The sequence below is a fragment of the Anser brachyrhynchus genome, assembly GCF_964034855.1.
Source record: "Anser brachyrhynchus genome assembly, chromosome: 8".
Lineage (NCBI taxonomy): Eukaryota > Metazoa > Chordata > Aves > Anseriformes > Anatidae > Anser > Anser brachyrhynchus.
The window spans coordinates 7,286,222-7,304,262 of record NC_137702.1 but is presented as its reverse complement, the minus strand read 5'-3'; the positions used below and the strand labels follow the sequence as shown (position 1 = coordinate 7,304,262).

Sequence of the window (18,041 nt, the reverse complement as noted above, 5' to 3'; positions counted from 1 at the left end):
GAAATGTAACAGTGCCATATAATTTTTCTGAAAGACAGTTTGTTTGGCATTTTAGACAGACATCCAACACAACAAAATGTACTTTATTATACAGAGAGAAAAATATTCTGTGAACCAGGCAGCACAGAACTAACACTACCTGATTAGTAGCAAAGCCAATATTTATCACCTACTTCTGCTCATTTCATTCTTTATATTTCATTCTTTCCCTGATGTTTCATATTTACAATTTGCACTTCATAACTAAATAGCTTAATGTAGTTTACCTCTGAAAAAACAGTCATAACTAGATGGTCTAGACATAATCTTAATTACCAAAATGCTATCCTATTTCTGAAATGCTTTTATGCAGTTACAGTTGCTATTTTCTTCCAGAAGTGTTTCAATAAAGCAAGTAATCTGTATTAACTTATTGTGTATGCATTTTAATGTAGTATACCTTCTTTTCAGTGTCATGCATCCCAGAAGAGATCTTTGTATTTATTTTAGTAGTATAAATGTTCTTTTTTCATCCCAGGAATTTCTTTTCTTTATACCTCACTAAGGCCTAATTAATAAATGCACTTTCTTGGGACCATAATTTTGAAATATGGTCTGATACATCATTCAGTCATGACATACATGCCTGTCTCTGCTTTAGTCCATAATAGATTCTCTCCAGTAAGAATATATTCTAGCTCCAGACTGATCTGTCACTTCACAAAGGAACGATCTATGCAATTCTGCTGTCCCTATTGTTTTTCATGCTGACCACAGAATAAAATATTTATTAACATCTTAATTTTCTGGGGAGAATAAAGCTGGAGGATTATAAAAGAAATCGCTGAAAAAGGATGCAGGTCTTCAGGCAGAACGCGTAGATTCTGTCGATGGTAACATCCATCTGTTTATGTCACTAATGATAATTTTATAACATAAACCTAATATGATAAAGTATACAGCTATTTTATTCTGGTATTTATACCCACATATCTAACCCTTTTGACATTGCTTTCAGTAGGCAGTTATCCTCTTTTGAAACTTAGGCATTGTCTGTAAACTGGTTCCCAAATGAAAGCTTCCATTTCATTAAATTGAAATTTTGTATAGCTAGCATGAAGTAATCAGCATATAATGTCTATTCCCAGTACATTTGTTTACTAAACTTCTTCAGTGTCCCTAATCTTTGGCACTTATAGTTCAATAATTAAACAAATTGTAATGAACAGACTTGTCTTGTTCCTTGTTTTTGAAGCACTTGAACCCAATGCAAGAGGAAAGAAGTTTCCCATGCTGACTCAGTTCTGATAGCATTTTTCATATTTCTCCACAGAAAAGCACAGAAATTTTACCAAGGAAAACACTTTCTCTGTGCCCCCACACTGAGAATAAGCCTCTTTTTAGACTCTGTGATGTACTAAATGTCACAGAGGAATATTCTTGTACTTAACCTAAGGAACTTATTTTTCTAAAACACAGTTTGGTTTGCATCAGTTTAAGCTTTCTTGTCGGTAGCTCTGCCAGGACTTAGCAGAAAATATTGCTTTCTATTAACTCAAGAGGGAGGTTGATTTGGTACATCCTTATTTGGACTGAGTTTCAAAAATATTTAACTACGGAAAGATGACTGTTAAGAAATTGAGCCCTCCTAAAGACACTTGGGTTCCACACCTTTCAGAGGAGCGTCCACTATCTCATGGCTATCTCAGATAATCTTTTAAAAATGTCTGACTGCTAATGTGCCTAATTTCTTTCCCATTGGAAAGAAAAAAATTGCAAAGTTCACTTGTTTGCAAATACAAATTTGGGTTTGCAAACCCAGTTTTGGTTTTGGGCTCTTGTTTTTGTCAGTAGCAGTTCTAGCCGAGAAGGGACTTTTCACATTTATCCTCCCTAGATAATATCCTTATAGAATAAGGATCCTATATATATCCTATAAGGATACTATCTTATCCTTATAGGATTATATCCTTATAAGATAATATCCTTATCTAGATAGATGGAATTCCATCTCATTATATTTCTCCTAAACAGTGCAAGCTTGTTGTTCCAAGTCTACATACTCATGCTTACATCATTTTTTTCCTAAAACCACCATACAAACTAATATATGTCCCTTTATAATTTTTTAAAGGCCTCTCTCCCAGCATTCTCTAGATAAATTCAATAAGGCATTGCCCATCATGTAATTATTATGTGATTTTCAGTTTTACTCACAAAGTCTATTATTTAGTGCTACTTAATCTCCACCTTTTCTTCTGACATGGACTTTATTTTTATGAAGACCAGTACATAGGCAGAGACACTATTGCTCTAATTCTAACATTGAGGATTTCAATTAAATCTAAGTTAAACCATCTGGGATACGTGTTTTGAGAGATTCAGAGAAATAAATAAAGTGTATTCCCTATAAAGTAGGTAGGAATCTTCAAATGTTCATCACCTCTTTGTTTTATAAACTGATTCCAACCTTTAAGCTTTAACAGTAAAGCTTCTGTGCTACTTGTTTATGTACCCTAAATTGGGCTGATGAGGCCGCTATTATCTGTGAATCCAGAGCTGTTGCAACCACTAACCAAACACTAAAAATGATGAGGTCCTCCTCATTTCAGTAGTAATTTTAAATGAATAAACATCTCTGACAAAGTCATCTTCCTTCTGGATCTGTTTTGATCCTTTTACAGTCCTGCAGTACTTGTGCAGACATTAATAAACACATAATTTTTAATAGGAGCAGAGCACTCCTCCTGTAGAGAGTTCCCAATGGCCTTTTGATGTCATTAATTTTTTTTTTCCTTTAGACAAATTTCCTGATGAATTACTAGCCACACTTCCTTTTTTTATTGTTTTGTTGGTAGTGTGGTTTTTTTTCAATAAAACATATATTTTATTAGCTTGCTTTTGCTCTATAGTTAAAATCTGATATGCCTTTTTTACTATTGTTCCCCCTATACATAATATCAATACTAAGCGTTATCTTCATTTAGGAGTATCTCCCCCTTATCCTTATTGTTTCCTTTTTTTTTTTTTTAACATTTCCAAATTTCCTTATCAGCCTTCTTGTGGTTATATTTAGCATCATACCCAATTATAGCATAACTTTAAACCGTACACTGGGACTATGCTACCTTTTTTGCTCTGTACTGTATTTTCTGATATTCATATTAGTAACTGTAAACTTTCTTAGCATTCACTCTTGCAGTTATTACTTGTTATTTGTTGGAAAATTGTTTCTTAAGCTGTATCTTTATAATTTTAGCAGAAAACTCATTATATATATTTTTTGCCATCAAGGCAGTATTTTTTTACAGTACAAGCACTGTGTTTTATTACATTCAAAAGGCATCCCAATTCCCTTTCTCTTATAGTTAATGAGCCCTCAGGTGAAATATACTTAACTTGAGTCTAATCAGTGCCTATTTGTTCTTGCTTCCAGCAATGAGGTCAGGAACTTTTGGACTTCCCCTGGCACACAGAAAGCGTAGGTTTGACTTACCTGATACATATTCAGGGTTGTTGAGAACTCTGGAGCATAGTCCTCCTATGGAGATGTTTGCAGATTTGTGTTAATAAAGTCCCCTTGGTTGTGCTCCACTGCTGTCTCTTCTGATGTCCAGAAAACTAATCACTATAATAATATAACTCTACTATGCCTGGATGACTTCATTTATTGCATCCTCATACCTTGATACTTTTCAATTTTATTTGACTATATCAATGCAAAGCTTTAGGCATCTGCGTGACAAGTAGCAAATGAGGTGTGTGTCTGTGGCCCCCCTTTCAAATGCTAATGTTATCCTTACACCCCTGTTTTTCAGTTCTAACCATTAAATTATAGACTTCCTCTTGCTTGCTCTATCTCTGTCCCCATGACTCTTGCATAATTGGTTGTACATTGGCCCAGTTTCAATTGGAGATATAGAAGGTATCCCTTGCTACCACTGTAAAATAGCCAATTTGCTGATTGGAAGAATATTTTTATTGAAGGTTGGAGGTGAGTGTTTGAATCTCCTCAGCTGGAGCAAAATTTAACCTAAATTCCTTCTTTCTGAGAAGAACATTCTCATCACAAGCATTTTGCTGCTTTGTCCTGTTCCCTCCCTTGCCCCTTGTACATTTTAAATGCAGGAGGGATTATGATCTTTGTATTGCTGTTCGTAGAGATCGCTGACTGCAAGGCCTCAAAGAACCCCTTAAATACAAAAGACAGAGGTTTGGATGCTTCCACTGGCACTGCACATTGTCCACTTTAAGTTCCCTCCCATCACTATGATTGTGGTTTTAATTTTCTTTAGTTAACATACAGAAAACTCAAGCACCCACCTTTGGCTTGTGAGCTCTATTCCTAGAGCTAAGAATGCAACACCAAGCATCAAGAACCTTAGTCCCTTTTTGGGATCTATTTCAGCAAGTTATTGTCCTCAACAACTAAATCTGTTTCTCGAAACCCTAAGAACAATCTCTTTCCTACCTACCCCAGACATACTGCTGTTTCCAAAGACGCACGCCTCTGCCTGGTTCACCAGGGGACACCAAGGCCTATAGAAGGAATTGTCAGAGTAGCCTTATAAATTCAATTTTTTTCATTAAAAATCCAGAAAGAAGACTCCTCTTTTCTTTAAAAGAGCAACTAGATAACCATATCTCCTACCTCTTAATAACCTACGCACCAATTGAGGGGACATTTAAATAGAACAAGGCCAAATAATGATCCATTTTTTGGCCTGGGCAGGGAATTGTCCTACAGTATAGGGATTAAAGTATCTGTTTATAAGAATGATTTAAAATATTGAATCATGTAGTAATTAAGTCAGAATTGAGCAAAGTTAAGCACATGCCTAACTTAAGCACATGCTTAAATGGCGTGAACTTTACAACCCAAAAATTTAGCAGACATATTCCTGTTTGCAGTTTAACATTTTGTATTTCTTGGCTAGTTAGTGTGTTTTAGTGGGTCAGAAACATTGTAGGAGAAGATAAAGCAAGCAAAAAAACAAACAAACAAACAAAGATATGGTATACAGAAAACAGTAGATTGGTAGTTATCTTTTTTAAGTAAAAATAAAAATAAGATTCTAGAATCATAAGCAGGAAACTAAAGAGAGCACAGGCTCCCATCTTCTGAGGGGAGGACCAGTAACCAACTTCACTAAGACTTACTTGCAAGCATCAAGTATTTGACCAGCAAGGACTAAATGAATTTACAACTGCTCCATACTTGGTTGGATTGGAACTTTGTGTTCATCCCATTACAATGCTAAGCATGTTTTGACTAAAAACAGGTTTAGAATGAATTCATAACTATTTGTAGAAAATGTCATGCAAGAAGTCTCAGTGCAGCCTCCTCCACTCAGTGTGAGAAACTGGACTCTCACATTTTCAGGAGATATGCTGCTCCTGCTGACAGCCAGTCAATGCCAAGAAACTGCCTGCCAAGAAAAATTTCTGTGCGGATGCAGTGAAGATTCGGAGACCAGGTTTTATGAGGTTTTCACCATCTCCCTCCCTCCCTTCATGAAGCAGCAATGTTCTTTTAGAAGGAGAGGTTTGAGTGAGAGGCACTGCCTTGCAGCACAGCACCTGGATAGTCATAATCTAAAATATTCCCCTGATATCAAGGCAGGCATGGCCAGACACAGGAGAAATGTCAGTGTCTAAATAACCATTCCAGACAAGAATCTGCAAATTACCTGAAAATGGTAAAACTTCCTAGAGGAAGATCAACAGCAGAGCAATTTACAAACACATTTCATTTCAGCTATTTATTTAGAAAAAATAAAGTAAAATCTTTGCCCTTCTAATTGACCATACAGAAAAAAATATGTTGTGAATATAAATTACAACTGTGATTAAAATATACGCTACACTTTCTTAATATTCGCAGTGACGTCTGCTACAGGCAGTATTTACATAAAATCATATATTTTTCTTATCTCTCCAAAAACACATTTTTATTAAAATGAGAAGTTTATTATTTATGATTATCTTGGTGGGAGTTGGGGTTTATGCCTATATATAAAGAATTTAAGCTGTCATATTTTCTTTATCCTATATTTGCCAGGTTGCCTTGTGGTTCATTTGTTTGTTAAATGTATTAACCTACTCCAGCCATTATGCACTTTATAAACAACTGTGGACTAATTGGTATTCATGTGCGGGGAGTATTTTCTCATAGTAGGGAAGTGATACAGTGAAGTTTATAACCAAATGGTAATTCAGTGCACTAAGTTTTTAAGTTTAAATACAAAAAGAAGGCTAAGCTCAAAATGTTGTAAGAAATATTAAGCAAATGTTTATAAAGCATTTTGTTCTGTTCACTGAAAAGCCAAGCAAAAGAGCACAAGAGCAAAGCTTTGCTGATCAAACCAGTCATTCAAGGAGTACATTTTGCATACACATAGCTAGAGACAGGAAAGAGCTTAACCCTTCCTTGAACTCCCTGTAATGCCTTAAAACAGCTTTAAACAACTTCTCTTCACAAAGAACACTATCTAGTTCGCTTAAAACTTAACTCCAGCCTGGATCCCTTGCCCCTGAGACACTGCTCAAGGCCACCCCTGACACTGAATCGATCCACGTCAGCCAAAAAAGTAGCCAAGACTCCAGTTCTCAGCAAGAGCAATCTCTTATTATGGTGTTTTTCCATGAAAGTGTTTTCGAGCAGTGGTCCCCAACAGTTCTTGCCGAAGCCTGGGACTTTGACCGATCCAGGCTGTGAGTTAAACACTTGCATATACTGAGAGATCCGATTTACATGCTTTTATGAATATACTTTTTGCCTGGGGCCAAGCAGCATCAGCAAGCAGCAGGAGCGATCAGTGGCAGTCTCACTTTAGGAGAGCAACGTCTGCACCTGAAGCCACTTGAAGCAGAGCCCCTGAAGACACTTTATTTTGGTCCTACCTTGTGCCCTGGCAAGCTGTTCGTAAGGCTCTCCAGCCTCATCTCCTCTGCTGCCACGGGAATTTTATTCTTACTCACAGAAATAAACTTCACGACTCCCTTCAAACAAGTGAGATAAGGCATGCTGTGGGGACTTAAAGCTATTGCCCCCCCTCTCCTTCCCAACAGTTTGAACAAAAGTAAATGTGTTGGAAATGCCAAAGTGAAGTCTAGTGACTTCTTGAACCACTTCTCGACAGCAAAGAGAGGATTTCCATTAAGGGGCAAGTCACCCTTCTTTCTGGAGTCAAGCGATGGGTTTCCTGAAGGTGCCCACGCTGACATTTACTGTTTCCCATAGAAAGCAGAAACACAGAATGATGTCAGAAATCGCCTGTTGGCTGAGTTCAGTTTTGCTCCTTGTCAATTGCGTTGTTTTGGCTGGTAGAAATTACCACTGAAAGCTTTTGAACAAATATTAAACGTCAACAAGTTTCCTGGTGCATAAATAAAACCTGTGGTTACCAGGAAAACCTTACATCTGCGTATACTTCTGCTCTAAAGACTGCTTCACTAAAATTGGAGAATGAAAAATTTTTTTCTGACTTTTAATAACATGATAGAGCATGTAGGGGTACCCACTGCATTGTGTGTACTTTCCTCTAAGAGGAATATATGAATGTTGTTATTTATACAATCATTATACATAACAGCTTTAATCATGGACTAACATTCCTCTGTATTTTTGCCATACAAGCACAGAACAAAAACCATTTCAGAGTTTACAGTCTCTCCGTTCTACAAATACTGAACCCGCCACAGAAAAGCAAAGAGGATTTCCAGTTCAAAGTGATGCATTTATTTTTACATCAGATCAGTCACAAAGAGTATGCTGATGTTAAAAATAAAATATTAATGTAGTAGGTGTCTTCTTTTTGTTTGTCCTCTGGCTTCAAAATGGAGCTGATTAGACAGGTTCACCTTTGTTAATATGTGGGTTCCAGTCTTTCGGGTTTTCCCAAACCAAAATGATGTCTGACATGTCCTTTACTAAGGGAATCTTTCAGCGTTTGAGTGATTCCATAGAGATTTAAACAAAAGCCAGCAATCACAGTAATGTTACTTTCATTTTAGGTCTGTATGAACCTTATTAAAAGTGATATCACATCTAGAATTTAAGCAAAGGTAAGTGATTTTGAGTGTGGACCCAATTTCCAGATCCTGTTCTGAGCCTAAAACAGAGGTAGTATTTCACTGTTTTCCTAGGCTGAGGAGAAAATCCCACGAAAATGGTGTCACCGTGCTACATACTTAATTACTCCTCATCACCACTAATAGAGGCAGGGATGTTTCTCCATGTGACAAGCCCTGCTGTACAGAAGAGATAAAAAGACTGCAACGAGCTACAGGTAGACTTTAGAGACACTACACACAAAGAAAACCATTGATTTTGACCCAGATGAGGTGTTTCATTTAAAAGCAATACCAGCACAACAACCTGATTCACAACTAGAAGTTCTGCAGCTGAAATCCATTAACTGAACTATGACTCAGAGCCTCAAAAGTGTTGAGCCACCTAACTGCCACAGAAATCAAGGCAACTAAATACCTACCAGGGCAGTGGCCTTGTCACCCCTTAATAAGACAAAGGCTCATAAGGCTGCTACGGGTTAAGAACAACCAGAAATTGCAAAAACCACAGTCAGCTAATTAAGTGTTGTTTTCTGCAAATATATTAGTACTCCTCACACCTTTGCTCCCGGATCTGCTCAGGCTGGTAGTTTCAATCATCCATGCACTCATGATATGGCTGCATTAGAAGAAGGCAGCTTGCAGCTGGGGCTTGGATTCTGGACACATTTGGGAGCATCCACACACTCCGGGTGTTTTATCTATAGATATCGGAAACACCTTACATTTTATTCTCACATTTTTTGAAACACAGGAATGGGGGACAATGTAACTTTCTCAAATGTGTTACAAGATCCTCACTTCTTCCCCATATATCATCTTCACAGCCAGAACTGCAGAAAGGGCTGCAATACAACTCCAAGGTTGTCCAGATGAGCCAGTGCAGAGAGCATGGCCACATGCCTTTCACCAGAGGCTGTGCCAGTGTTTTGCGTGCCCAAGATTTGACTTGTATGAGTTTAGAAAGTCGTCCATTCCTTCATTTAGGGAGGGCCTAATTTATCTTTGTACTTCTCCTGTGCCTCGAGTTAAAAGACAGACACATTCATAATGCATGGCCTTGTGATGTGTGCTCCATGACAGCTGCAATCTGTGAACCAGGCACCAAAACTCCTTGAGAAAAGCACTTGCTGAGAGCTGAGTCCATAGCCAGTCAGAGGCACCATCCCTCTCCGCTCTGTGTGTTCCAGTGGTGAGGGTACTCTTTTCTACACTCCATCCCATAGGTTTCTCTGCTGACAAATTCTTCAGCATCTGCATATTCAGAAATGATACGCCAAGACACATCTGTCCGCAGCCCGTCACTCCATACTCTCTGAAACGTTATTTTTGGTTTAAATGTGCATTTAAACAAAGGAGGTTTGGAAAGCTTCCCATCATCTTCAAAGTCAGTGAAAAATGCATTTAGTATATTAGTCTATATCTCATGTAACTGAGATTAATAAATGCAAGACTTAGATTTGTTCCTTCAGCATCTAGCCGTTCATATTTTCTGACAAGTCGTCTTGCTTTTCTGATTGCTCTCATTACAGGCTCAGGAAAGAGCACAAGTCGCTTTTTAAAATGTATCCACAGCACTCACACACTTTCTGACACTCATTTCAGACCAGCCAGAACAGCAATCCTCCTGCATGAGCAAACTGCAGGTCCCTGGAACGCGGCTCACCAGCTGGCTCAGGAGCACACACCACAAGCCCCCCTCTCCTGCCTCGGGGCGCTCCGGGATGGAGACCAAGAGACCCGCCTGGTCCGGTGCACTGGTGGCATCTCTTTAGGTGAACGGTCTGTGTTCTTCTCCTTCACTGGCTCTGTGTCCCTTTCTGGTCGGCTTGGAGGCTGCAGCTGCGATTTAGACCTTGAAGGGGGTATTCTTCCCAGCATATCACCATGGCTGAAATCAATAGGTTTTACAGTAATGCAGTAATGGTCCATATAATGAGGCTTCGGCTGGAAAATTCCCAGTGAAGACCTGTGCCTGAGGAATTCTGTGCCTCTGGTTTTAAAAAAGTGGGGGAAAATGCTTCAGATTTAAGGGTTTTGTGGTTCAATGTACTTTGTTTCTCTTAACTTACACATCTCCTTACTGGAAGTAGCTATGGCATTTATCAGTAATCATAACAATGTTTACATCGTGTGCTTCCATGACTGATATTATTGTGACTACACGTTATGTAAATGACCCACCTAAGAATGTGACTTTTAAAAACAAGCAATGTGAAGCCCTTTTGGATAGAAGAGATGTCCTTTCTGGTTACGTACATGGCACTCCAGCATTAAGATTAGGGGCTCCATGCAAAATACATTTCTCTTCTCCCTCTCTTTGCTAGGGCTTTCAGAGAAGGTTTCATTTTTTGCTTTATGATACCCTGAGGAAATACCTCTCACACTGGGTCAGAATTTTGAGCTGTCTGCAGCGTTTTCAAGACTAGCTTCCAAGGTTTTGCCCTCTGAGAAAATCAGTAGGAAGGGAGGCACGATGTGAATGTGCATTAGCGGCCCACAGCGTACTGCTTCCCTGCGTGGCTGCTAGGAGTGCACAAGTGGTACCAGTGAGCTGCCTTTCGTGAGCAGCAAGATTTACTACAGAGCGAGTGTTGTACCACAGATTCACCACTCGCTGGTGTGTACCAAGGGGTGCTGAATTAATTGAAAATTGCTGCCAAAATGCAGTGCCTTGGAGTTCCCTGTTTTCCCCTGGATATCCCTTTATTGCTGGCCTATACCCATGTTAAGCCCCTGGTTGCATTCCAACAGCACAAACTGAGAAGTTTCAGCCAAGGTTGCCTCGAGTCCTCCAAGGCTTATGGCCTTCTATGTTGGTCTGAACGTTCCTATAATGCTCAGGTCTCGGTGTACAGCTATTTCATGCAGAGGTGTAAGAGAGGTTCTAGCGCATCCCTATTCCCTCGACGAGCCTACAGGCTGAGCTACGAAGTACCCTGCATAGTCTGAAGGGAACTAACGCAGGTGGGATCTTCCTCACCTTCTTCTACTAATTTTTAGTTAGTGAGTTCTCCTGAGGATGGTTTGTAATAACTCCCCTCAACAGATGAGTCCATGGCATGGTACTCATGCCTGAGTGATCTATGAAAGGAAGGAAAAACAAAACAAACCCCGTTCCCTGAGGTACCTCACCCATTAGGCAACCCTGCACAGGGATGGAAGATTCCCTTCCTGATCTCCACAAATGATCAGCTTGTGCCTTGCAGCACTGGGTTGGATTCGATTACACTAATCATTATTTCAGTTCGTGTAACTCCAGACTACTAGTGATACCCAATGACTTTGGCACACTGGGAATTCAATCAAACGTTTATTCTAAGGGGGACTATTTACTTCAGCCCCTAGAGGTACCACTTTAAAAAATTTCTCTGAATATCGCTGAAATTAATATTAAGACTTTATACCCTCATGTATTTTTGAGGATTTATATATGTTGAGATATCATTTTTCCTACCACTTATCCTGTTACATACTCCCACAATATCTCATCTGTGGCATTTTCCCAGATGGGGCCCACAGCAACGTTCTTGTAGCTTTTGGCTCACTTAACATTCTCGCTTAACAAAATCCTTGCTTTGACGAGGTCTTCTCTGCTACAACGCCCAGCTCTACAGAGTGCCAGACACTGCCTGGTGCTGACACACATCCCCCTTTGCTACGCGACATCCTCTGTGCACAGCACACCCCAAAAGCAGCCATGGGCCTGATTCTCCCCTGCCCCACGGTGTCCTGAGCGCAGGGGAGCAGTGGGTGCACCCACACGAGCCACCACCACGGGAACAGCAGAGCTCCGATCTGGCACCCTGCATCTGTGTGGGCAACAAGACAAAGCGAGAGGCAGCAGATAACCGAGCTCTTTAGTGCTTCCCTACCGCCATTCTCCACTTCCCAAACATGTTCCAAATGGAGCGAAGGGCTGCCAGCCTGTGACTGGCTTCCGAGGGCCCTGCCTCAGATTCTATTTCTGGGTGCGAAGGCCTAATTTTCAGAGGTAGATCACTTCTGAAACTGAGCCGTTATCCCTTTCACCATTCTTCATTTACAGGGGATTTGTCAAATAATTACAATGTGCGTTTTGGCACCACGAAGCCAAAACATCTCCTCACCTCTTCATATTCATTTCCCCGCAGCATGAATTTTCAGGAAGTGAGTTTGGCATCGACAAAGCCTCCTTGCCACTGCTGACTGCCGGGGCTTCCTTCAGTCACCCTGCAAATGTTCACATGTGGTGTCTCATCTGATTTTATCTTCATATACTCGAGCACAGCCTGGCGTTTTCTTCTTCGGTTTCTTCCTCCCATTGTGAACTACTTCTCTCCTTAACTTGTGCAGGCTCTTCTAAGCCATTTTCTTATTTCTCTTTGAACCAAGCACCAGACATGCACTCTGTGACATACAGATTTCCTACAGGTATCCCACAAGATCGCAACGTTTCTTACACCGCTCAAGTCAGCAAACAGGGCAAAAAACACCTGCCAATTATTTCCCTGAGCCAAGCCAGCTTTCCTAAGCCAGTCAGTGCATTCCCATCCAGATATGTAATCATTCTCTCCTTATCTCAACCTGCCAATTCATGCTGCACTTCTGGCAAACCAAACTGATATTTAGACACTATTGAGCATCTCTTCACACGACTGTTTGCACACAGGTGTGCCAGGAGATTCTCTTCACTTCTTACACGTGTCAGGAACCTCAGCCACTTGCCTGATCCCAAACCTTTGCACAGTGGGGAAAAACACATCACCTGTAACTGTCCTAGGAAGAACTGTAAAAAATGTATTGAATGAAATACGGATTTGTATTGTATGCTGCCACAGACCCCATAAGCACTGCACTGTAACGGTAGTCTGAATAGTGTTTCTTTAAGGGAAAAAAAAAAAAAAAGACAGAATGAAAGACTGGCCAGTAGAAAAATGAGCTAAAATTTTAGAGAATCATAAATAATTTTCTGTATATTAGATAATGTTCCTTTTACGCTATATCCACATTATTTTTCTAGGAAATGTCAACATACAAGTGATTGCCATGTGTTCCCTGAAAATTGATACTAAGGAACACAAGAATTAAAAAAAAAAAAAATCTGCTAATTAATTAAGAGCTTCCACTGCCAATTACTACAGCTGAGATATTTACCTACAAAAGTCTTCTAGGATTCTTTAAAAAAAAAAAATCTAATAATGACAATAATGATAATAAATAGCAGAATTTTGCAATGTCGGAGCTCTCAGAAGTGCAAAATAGCTGTTCAGTCCCTGACTTTATCTTAAAGGAAGCAGCATTTCACATAGTTTATTCAAGACAAAGCTGGCTTCTCCATCCTCAAAATTTTTCTACAACTCTATCTTCCATCTGTGCTTTGGCTTTGTCCTACAAATCATAGGCAGTATGAGGCACTGAACCTCAAAACCACGACGCTTTCCTGTTTAGAGGCTGCAAGTCTAGTAAATATCCCTTCCCTGTCCTTCAGTGATGCCGTGTGCGGCTCCAGAACAGAAATGGAGCAGAGAGGACAATGTCTAGGCAGGGGCAATCAATGCACCCCCTTTACTGAGATGTGTTTGGAGTGTTTACAGACAACTTCACTAAACACCACTTCCTTTCGTACAAGGTGGAGACGCTGTCTGAGTGTCACGGACGAGTCCCCCAAAGCTGAGGTCATTGCTACATAGTGTAGGGATGGTGTTCCAGCAGACCTATGATATAGCCCCTATAGCTCACATACCGTCAAAATTCAGTCTCATCCCATCTTTTTATTTCATAAAAAATTACTGAAAAAGTACTTGTCTAGACATTATTTTCATAATGCATTTGGAAACTACTCTTTACTGGCAAAGGAGTATAACCTTTATGTCTCTGGCTAGGGAGGGATTTGCTTACCACTAAAAGAATCCTTCTGCATGTCCACTGTGAAGCGAGCTGTTCCAGGAGAGGTTGCCATACTCTCTGGACGTGCCCACATTTCACTAGCAATTGATGTAGAAAGGTCTAATCTCAAGGGTGCGTGTAATCAGACCGCATGCGTACAAGCTCCCGATGACCTCAACACGATTTGGATAAGAAAAAAATCTGTCATGGTCATGCCAAGTAACTTGATATATGCACCACAATACTTCAGTTTTCACCTTCTACCTAACCACAGAGCACCACTATTATAACAGGAACATGGTTCTGCGAAAATCCGACATGCTGGCTCCAGGCCACACCACGCTGTTTCAAAGATCTCTGCTAAAAAGCAAGCTTATGCCTTTGGGTACCACACAGCCACATCCGAGATAATGCAGCCGCCTCCCCAATACTTACAGCAGGATATTCTGGGGTCAGATTTTGGGATGCCCAGCTAACACTCTACCGTGTACCACACTGTACCACTACTAAGAAAGCATCAATAGTCTCATGCACTGATTGCTGCCCGAGATGTCTTTGTCAAACACTTAATGAAGCACATATTGGGTCTGCTGATCTGACTGTCAATTTATTCTAAATTAATCCACATGCCAAAGGATTTAGGTGCCAAAAGCTGGACGCGCTTTCAAACTGTTTTGTGTTGTTTTTTTAGCCCAGACCATGATAGTTGCACAGCAATATGCCATCTGAAGTTAGTTGCCTGAAAACCCAGCATACCAGGTAATCAAGACCATAAATTTCTATGACTTCCCCTGAAATCACTCTTTGGCTCGACCTCAACATGAAGAAATAATAAGCCTACTGGATCTCTATTTGTAATACAGAGCAGAGGTGTTAATTTTGTGTTGTAAGCATAACCTGTGACCAGTATGGAAAAATGCTAATTTTATTATTTGTTTGGGTTTCTTTTGCTTCTGTCCCTGTTCTGCACAGCCCACATGCAGCTGAACTAGCAAGGCTTAAAGAATAAGAAAATTCAGAGTAAGGAAAAAAAGGTTGTGTTTCATTGGCAGCAGATCTATTTTAGGGCCTTCCCATTCCACTCCCGATCTTACAGCCTGCTAGCTACTCAGTTATGTGGCACACCAAACCTGCCTCCTGACCTCGCTCTGACTGAAGGACGGTAATGGGGGAGAGGGCAGGGAAGGGCAGGAGCGAACAAAGGCAGCCAGGAAGGTGGGAGGTCGGCCTTTCTTAAAGCAGAAGTGAAAAGATAAACTAATTATCCTGTGTGAAATCGATACATGATAAAGCAGACATCATTTAACAGTCACAGTGTTGAGCACGGATGTTCTTTATGCATGTATGAAGCGCTTCTGCTGGGTTCTCTGCTGCTGCTCCTGGCTCTGCAGATTTCTGCTGTGAGCAAGGGCAGGACATTTATCCCAGCCACTGGCCTTTCCTTTCTCATCGATTAAGGGCAACAGGGTCAGCCACCCCCATCTGGCCTTTAAAGCAGAACTGCCCATCACACAGAGCCTCCAGAATCGTTGGACAAAGGTTCTTTAAAGTCTCCTCTGAAACAACCAGGAAGGCATTTGTACGTCCCCATGTTAAGATGCGGGGTGGAACCAGGACCTCCAAGAACATTAACTGATTAACTACACTCTTAAAAAATGCTGCCAGAGAGCCTCGGCCCAACAAGACGTGATGCAGTTGTGCATGAAAGAAGATCTCCCTCTGCACTACGTCACGCTTGGCTTTATTGCTGCTGAACGGAGTGGACTCCATGGAGACAAACGCCAGAGAAGCTAACGTTGCATGGATCGAGCCCAGGGCGTTTAAAGAATCCTTCTAAAAATTATTAAATACCTGCTCAAATGACGATGAAGCCCCAGCTGCATGTTTAACATCAGCCCATAATTATTCCGTATCTTCATTAAAGTACTTCAGGGGAAGAACAGCTCCTCTGTAGCACTTAGGGCTGCGCATCACTGTGACCCTGATAACTCAGGCTCATAAATACACAGATATAATAAACACTAAAAAAATGGAAAGTTTGTAAACTAATGTCTATTTAAAAAAAAAAATCCGACAGGGAGACTCAGTTGAAGGACAAACATGCCAAAAAAACATTAAAAGACTCATTTAAATTGAGCAAAGCCAGGAAAACTCCAAAGTTGGGTCAAAATGCCATCGTTCACTCAGGCCCTTGTCCCTGCACCCCACAGATACTTGTGCCTTCTCTTAGCCAAAGCTCTGAGCAGTGGTTGACCTCCTGTACCACGTGTGCTGCAATAACTAAGTACAGCAGGGGTGAATTGAACATGGCATTTCAGCCTTTAACTGAATTTCCCACATTTCTTCAATTTATGCCAGACCCTTATGTTATTCCAACTCATCTTTTCTCTGACAGCACACAAAACTAGGGGTTCTGACACTGCTCTTTGGACACACAGCCAGACGAGCACATGCACACATCCATGAATTACTGCATTGCAAAATTATCTGCACAATCTCTCATTATCTGTTTTCAGGAAGATTACAGAACGGCTCCTTCCCACGCAGCACCCCTTTGCAGCCGTGACCAAGGAATCCTGGCAGCAAACACGCGGGCAAGGCACCTGGATGGGGCTGATGCTGCACCCATAGGAAGAGTCAATAATCTTGTAAATCCAGCAAGCAATTGCAAGTCACTTTGCTCACAAATGGCTTTTTGAAGGATTTTTTTTTTACATTTTTAATGCACAGTTTTCCAAATAGCTCGGCTCAACAAATGTACAGAAAATATTGGCAGAACAGTATATGAACCCTGATGTACTTGTGAGACTGGCTTTCTCCAAACACAGAATAATAACAAAAGGAAAAACAGAGAGATTTATTTTTCAGATAACTACTGCAGGAAACAGCCTAATTCTTACAGAAATGGTTCAGCACTGTTAACATATATGTACAATACACACCTTGGCTGCACATCAGCTGTTATTGGATAGCAGAAGCTGTATCCATCTGTAACTTTCATTAAAATAGAATGCCACTGCATAATTATATTTGGATTTTTTATATTTTTTTTGCATGGGATACCAGTAAATCTTTCTCTGTCGGAATACACACAATATGTGAAATCTGCGCTTACAGCTGAAAAAATGGGTGCATAGTATCAAAGCATTGCATGTAAATTAAGCATGGTAAAAACAGAACAGGAAGAAACTGAAACATCAAATGGCTTTTACTTGGTACGTCTGCCACTCACTGCATCCCCAAATTAAAAAAAAAAAAAAAAAGCCTGAAAGAGCTGTGTCTGTTTCAGAGAAAAACACGTATCAGATTTCCATATTAAAATTGTATTCATATCAAATCCCAAAGCAAAGGTGGATAATCCTGTGTTTCTTTTTTTTTTTTTTTTTTTTTTTGCATGGGAAGAGACTGCTCTAGGAAGGCTTTAAGTGAACAATTCAGAATAAAGCTCTCTGCTTCAGGTAGTGCCTGGTTACTAGAAGAATTGCCTTGCTGCCTTAGCCTTGATGACCGAGGAGTAGCAGGCAGACGGTACTTCACATTTGGAGCTTCAGTCACTCCTGGAGCTGGCTCAGTCACAAGGAATCATTCTGATTCTCAGCAAATTTAACACATTGCCATGCGAGAAATAATTTACTCTGTTGCACCCTCTAGTGGGATTACTTTATAGTAATCAGATTCTCCTGATTTTGTTCATTTTCTATTCATAGTACACACGTTAACTAAGCGGAGTCACAAAAGGATGTGTTTGTGTTCCCAAATTAATTTACTTCAAGGTTAACTGACATTTCTCTTTTTTATTGGTGGTTTCTAATAAGGACTACTGGGGCATGTAGCACTCTGCGATACACACCCGTTTGAAACAATCAGGAATTTCAGTTTCTGGTTTTTTGAGCCTGGTTCTATTTTCAGTTTAAACCCAAAGCAGAAAGATTTTCCTTTCCAAGAAAAAATTGCTCATTCTTTTTTTTTTTTTTTTTTTTTTTTTAAGGTCAGGCCATATGTGTAATAAGGAGAGATCCAAAGACAGGAGGAGAAAATGTGGTTTTGTGCATTAACACTAGCTATCTTAGGAGTGTTCGGTAAGTTTTTGTAAATTGGCAAATGGCAAAAAGTCACAGTAT

General features: G+C 40.2%; 1 protein-coding gene across 1 annotated transcript in view; it reads right to left on the bottom strand.

Annotated features, from left to right (window-relative positions):
* The window catches only part of LOC308199318 (uncharacterized protein), a 133,821-nt gene that overhangs the window by 35,220 nt on the left and 80,560 nt on the right, over positions 1 to 18,041 (bottom strand). The gene's annotated exons all lie outside the window — the stretch shown is intronic.